Below are 6032 nucleotides of genomic sequence, written 5' to 3' on the forward strand. Positions count from 1 at the left end.
TTAAGGGCATGGTGACTCAAACATTCTGTCAAGGACAGCTTTTTGAAGAGCTATTGTTTAGTGTCGCAAAGTCAGGCAGTAGTCATGAAAATCCACAATTTTCTGTTTTTGTTAATGCCAATCCAAAACCGGGTGCTAATTTGCCCGATGGGTTTTGTACCACCAAAGACCTTGCCAACTATTATCATTATTATTATTAGTGTCCTTATCATGATTTGTAGTAAGGTACATACATGGTCGAGGAGTAGTTGTTCGATAATTATGTTTTTGTCGTATGAGAGGGCATTGTAAGCCAAACAAACCTCTCCAAGCATTTGGGACGTTCCTTGCTCCGATCACCACTTAAACAATCTCTGAGAATGTTCTTGAGCTCAGTCTCGTGAATCCTCCTCCTTCTTACTTCCCTTCTGCTTCTGCACGTCCCAGTCCCCTTCCTTCGTTCCTTCCTCCCTCTTTCTTGCCTTCCTCCTCCCTTCTTCGGGGGCTCGATTCGGCTCTTTGCCTCTTTCCATGGAACAGATTTGAAGTGGGATGAGGGGAAGGAAGTAAGGGATATGTTCTCTCCCCACTCATCCTTGCTCATGCAACGACAACATCAAGCAATTTCTCTCAGATCTGGCTGTCCTTGGGTGTTCCACTTTCCATTCCAATTTAACTCCACAGGACTGCCAATCTGCCATGGCTCTCTTGTATATTGTGTGCAATGGGTAGTTTACAAAAAGAAAGATATTCCAATATAGGCTGGCATCTACTTTTCTCGTCCATTTAAAACTCAGGCTTGAGAGAGTGAGAACAACTTGATCTCGAATCTCTAATGTCTTCAGTAGCCAGTTCGTTTCCAATCTTAAGAAAGATGATGCTTCTTCATATTTATGACCTGCAATCGGATTCAAAACTTCCACAAGCAATTACAAGCGTAAATGGCCACATAAGCAAACACTTCTCCCCGACTTCGGGATCGGGTGTTCTCTTGCGTGTAAATGCTCCAGTTCATACATCTTAATCCACTACTAAAACTCCGTAGCTTTAGTGAGATCTCAATATTTCTGGTTCACATCGATTTCCTTCCTGAAACTGCAAGTCTTCTTTCTCACTCCTCTTCTTCCTGTTCCTCCTCAGATTCGTCTATTCTTCGTCCTCGTCCTTCAATTCGACTGTCGAGGTATGGATATGGAATATGGATCGGATCATATGGTGGAAGGTTGTCGCCATGAAAAGTGAAGGAGGAGAGAGAGATGATCCCACTGTCGCCACGACCACGTTTGAGTGAAAACTCCTCACGTTAGAGGCACCTTGTGGGAAGTGACAAAACCGATTGATGACATTGGAAATCACCCCACCCTTCTCTTTAAGCGAGATTGTCTCGCGTTAAAAGCGCTGAGCCCAGAAAATCTCTGCTCGAGGTGGAGTCGTAAACATTTTACTGGAAAAGCATGATGCACATCTTCTCTCTCCTTCTCCTCTTCTTTCCTTAAGATGATTAAGCCAGCCACCTTTACATACATACTACTGCTACGTTAACTGTTTCCATTTCGTGAGGTTTTCAAGACATTTACGTTTAGAGCAATTCAGATCTTCCTCGAGTGATATTTCAATATAAATGACGCTTTAGTGACATCGCAACAGTCAATTGTTCACATGTGGATCCTTCTTTTCTTTAAGGGCATTTTGCCACTGCACAAACCCTTTCACTAACATGCCGTAGGCGTTTTCAAGATAGATTATCTAGCTCAGAAACCAGGTAGAGGGTTATGTACCAGTATGCAAATGGAAAATACAAGTAAACTCTATACTAGAATACTTTCACCATGTGCCTAAAACTAGATAGTCAGCGAAAGAAAATATGCTGACTTTTTGGTGGACTTTGCATATTGTACTTTTTCAGTAGCCACTGTTTCAAAAAGTAGACCGCTATCAAATAATGTCTTAATTCTGACAATGTGAATTATCACCCAAATTTATCTTCCTGAATTGCCAAGGAGGAGAATCGAACCTGAAACACCTCTTGTGTTGAGAAAGAAATCGCTAGTAGTCATCATTCCACAATGTATGTGGGCCAAGCATGACCACGTTTGTTGTTGCATCAATTCAACTTGCCTGCAAATTCATCATGAAATCTGATCTATCCTTCCAATAGCACTTGCCCCGATTCTTCAAAGTTTTTCTTCGGAGGTACTCGAAAGAATCGGTCTTTTGCCATGCTTAACTTCAAAAGCGTACTTGGTTGATTCTCTACAGCTTGAGCCTTTTAACTTTTTCCCTGTCGGGGATTGGCTACCATTTTGGCAGAATTGAAATTTTCATGACTCATGCATTTAGATATTACGGTAGAGTACGATTCCAACTTCAAAAACACCTGAGTAACATTTGGCTGGGAGGGAGGGAAAAGCCAATAGAATAGTGGCAATTCTCATCTACGCTAACGACATCACCAACTTGACCGACGTGAGTCTTAGTACCTTTTACTTTGTCCACAAGTGCATCAATATTACAAACAAGTCTCTCATGGATATCTCTGGTTGGTCTTTAAATACTTTCCTGGTGACTTTCAAGCAATTTCCAGGCACAGTATGATCAGTCAAACATTTTGAAGCTTGTGGATATTGCAGGTGATCTTGTAGTTGGCGATGTCATCGACGTTGTGAACAGCCCAGATGAGAGTCCTCTTGTGTGGACTAAACTCTTCATGTCAGCCAAACGTTGACGTAACTAGATGTTGCGTAGGTTATTTTACAGTTGGAACCGTAATCTTTGAATGTAAACTTCATATAATGATTTCAAATCTAACAAAATGTGAAGGAGAGCAATGAGAAAGAAATCATACAACCCCCAACGTGCCTCAGTTCTATGTGCATAAAATTGCATGAAATAACGCACATCAAGCAAATAATTGGACGGTGGATACCTCATTTTAAGCCGATTCCAAATGCCCAACAATTGAAGTCGAGATATTTTCCAAGCATATACAATTTCAAACAAATAAAGGGTGACATACTTACGGAAATCAATATAGGATTAGAGATCTTGTTATGTAGCAATTTAAACGGATCAGACTGCACAACGAGTACTTAAGACTGTAGATTGTGCCCAAAGTCTTTGAAAGAGGTCTCTCACTCCTTCCCATATATACACACACATCCAGTCTCGTTGGTTCCAACCTCTAATGCCAGTGGGTGGTGGGAGTCAGTGCATGTGTGTTCCACTAACGAAATATATCCCGTCTTTGAAGCAAATACGAACAGCCATAAGGTGACTAGTGACTCCTACGCTCATCTCATGGTGAAAAGCATAGACCCGGGGGAAGAGGAGAAGAGGAGTTGGCTAAAGAAGCCCTCTCATCCAAACATTTTTGTGCTTCTCCATCTCCTCTGGCTCTTCTGGCCCTTCTGGCTCTTCTTCCTCTCTTTTCTTTCCGTATCTCTCACAATCATAAACGCTTCTCTATGGAATAATTTTACACGATCTGAAGCACTGCCATAAAACGTTCAAAACATGTGCCTTTCCGTCCTCGAGTGCTCAATTCCGAAAAGATGGTTGGATAGAGGGATGATGATGATGTTGTTGGTGTTCATTGGTTGGTCTATTTTATTTTTTACAGAATATCTCTTACAAATCATCAATTTCACAAGCTCCATTTAGAAATGCCTTTTGTAAACTGGTCTTGTCAATTCAATCAACAATAATGGAAGTTTAGAACTGTCCATTAAAGGTCATAAGTCATAACCATGAAAAAGGCTAATCTCAATTCAGGCCTTACTAGCCATTTCATGGCGAGCAAGGTCTGTTAATATTGAATCACCAAGGCTGGTTTTGCACCATCCTCAAGGGATTCCCAATGATTCCAAATGGGATCCAAAGTATCTTCCTGCTTTTTTGCTTTCCACTCTTGATCAACCCAAACCGCAGGAAAACCAAGGTAGTTGCAACAAACATGACAGGAAACTGAGTGCCCTGTGTCAAAGAAGGTTCGATCTATTTATGATGCAGTACGTGTATGTTCAATCTTTTCATATTTTACTGTTTTTGACTCTTTCAGTCATCTTTACATGCCAAGAAAACTTCTGAAACAATGTTAGATCTCTGGTACTATTTCTAAGGACGTGAAAAAACACCTCCAACCTGAATTTCTATTTTAAGAATCAATACCAAGAAGGATAATTGAATGTGGAAAAAGAGGAATGAAAAAGGAATAATTAAGTATGAGTGGAAAGTTTGGTTTCAAAAGGTTCTTTGGAGGATCTCTAGTTATGGGTCCAGCGTTTTATTAAATGAGTAGAGTTGAAGAACCTAACAATGTGATTATAGGTTAACATATTGTGGCTGCAATCCCACGTCAGTCGTCAACCGTCAATTGATTGGCCAGCACTGAACGCCTGGAAAAGAAGCAAGATTACATCACCTTGATATCAAAAGGAAAACAAATTATTGCATACCAATAGAGCCTTGCTCTTGGATCAGTAGTACAGTACATTCATTCACTCAGTAACACATGCTTTAGAAATACCTTCTATTTCTCTCGGTTTTGTGTGGTTGGCTCCCGCCCGAGAGGACATCTTGATATGTCCCTACTTGAAACAACCCAAGCTCATCATTTTTCTCGTTAGCTGCAAATGTACTCAAGCAAAAAGTGTCAATTACCTTTTTTTCTGTGGGAAGATGGTCTAAAAAAGAGAAAAAAGCTCAGAAGATCGTTAGCTGCAAACTTGAACCCTCCAAGGGTTAACACAGTGCGAACAAGCCTGTTCAGGTCAACCCTTCTTCTGACTCACTTTCTCCGAGCTCTCTTTTTCTTTCTTTCTTTCTTTCTTTCGCCGTTGCTCCACATTTATTTCCGGCTACAGAGCACAAGTGGAACCGCATTGGTCATTGTCGTGAACATGGTGTGTGTGTGTGTGTGCCTGGTTTGACTGCTCAACTTCCGTTTGGGAACAGATTGGTCAAGGACCATTGTTTCTGGTTTGGACATCTTGGCCCATGTAAGAAATGTTAACTTGGTCAGTTTCCAGTTCGAAGATGCCTTGCAGTTCTGGAAACAATGGACACTTCATAAAGTGCAAAAAGACGCCACAAAAAGTCTGAAACGTGGCGAGAACGATCGAGCCCATATTTTTCCCATCGGAAAAGGTGGTGTGGACTCGAAGAATTCAAGCCAGTCTTCATCCTTTGGGAGCGAGTTTGGCACGCCAGACTGTCATTTTGGGTACAAGACTATTTAGATAACAGATAGTAATTTATAGAACAACCTCCGCCGTTGGAAGGGCTCTTTCGTTGGTAGCCGACTGGTCTGACTCTATCCAGCCATGATGTCAGAGGGGATCGCTGGAAAAGGCCAAGAAGAATGGCGCTGGCACTACTGAAATCATTGATCATTTCAAAGAGACAGCCAACTCAACTCTGAGCTTATGACAGTAAGATTTTTATCACTTTGACAACATAATAGAATTCGTCTCTCCCCACGAAAAAGTAAATGCGAAAATAAAGCACTTTTGTCTTGGCGAGTCATGCACCCTTGGATCGCTCCACTCATCAGTATGTTCTGATTGTGAATTTGGTCTCTTGGGTATTCTTTCTGACTGTCGTGCATAGTTTTGTTCTGCCGTCGAGAATACTGAATCAGCCATATTCTTAGTTTGACCCTTCCATTGCTGCAATAGTGAGGGGTGCTGCAGCAGCAGCACCACTGTGAAAATCTTAATGATACGAGATGACTGAAACGATGTAATATCGGGCACTTATGGTACGAGATTGGGGTCAGCATTGGATTGTGCGGTGGTCATTACGCTAGGTTGGCCTTTTCTGCGGGCTCGACCATACTAATTCTTCCCCTCCGTAAACAATGTTCCAGGCTAATGCCATTGGATCCATTCGTTGTAACCACTATTGGTCGGATGTGAATGANTCGCTGAGAACTGCGGTACGAGAAGGAACTTGTTATGAATTCGGAATATTTCGCTTCAATAATATGTTTATATAAAAAACTTCACAATTTAGGTTTATTTTTATAACAATAATGTGGTTTTGTAATTGACGAC

General features: G+C 41.4%; 1 long non-coding RNA gene across 3 annotated transcripts in view; it reads left to right on the plus strand.

Moving 5' to 3' along the window:
- Positions 1-6032, plus strand: part of LOC131887940 (uncharacterized) — a 19308-nt gene that overhangs the window by 5398 nt on the left and 7878 nt on the right. Inside the window, exon 2 of one of the 3 annotated variants that reach the window (XR_009374069.1) lies at positions 1120-1162. The exons of the other annotated variants lie outside the window; for them this stretch is intronic. This is a non-coding gene — a long non-coding RNA (uncharacterized LOC131887940). The remainder of the gene's footprint in view (positions 1-1119; positions 1163-6032) is intronic. 3 annotated transcript variants of the gene reach the window in all.

Source organism: Tigriopus californicus, chromosome 10 (genome assembly GCF_007210705.1).
Source record: "Tigriopus californicus strain San Diego chromosome 10, Tcal_SD_v2.1, whole genome shotgun sequence".
Taxonomy (NCBI): Eukaryota; Metazoa; Arthropoda; class Copepoda; order Harpacticoida; family Harpacticidae; genus Tigriopus; species Tigriopus californicus.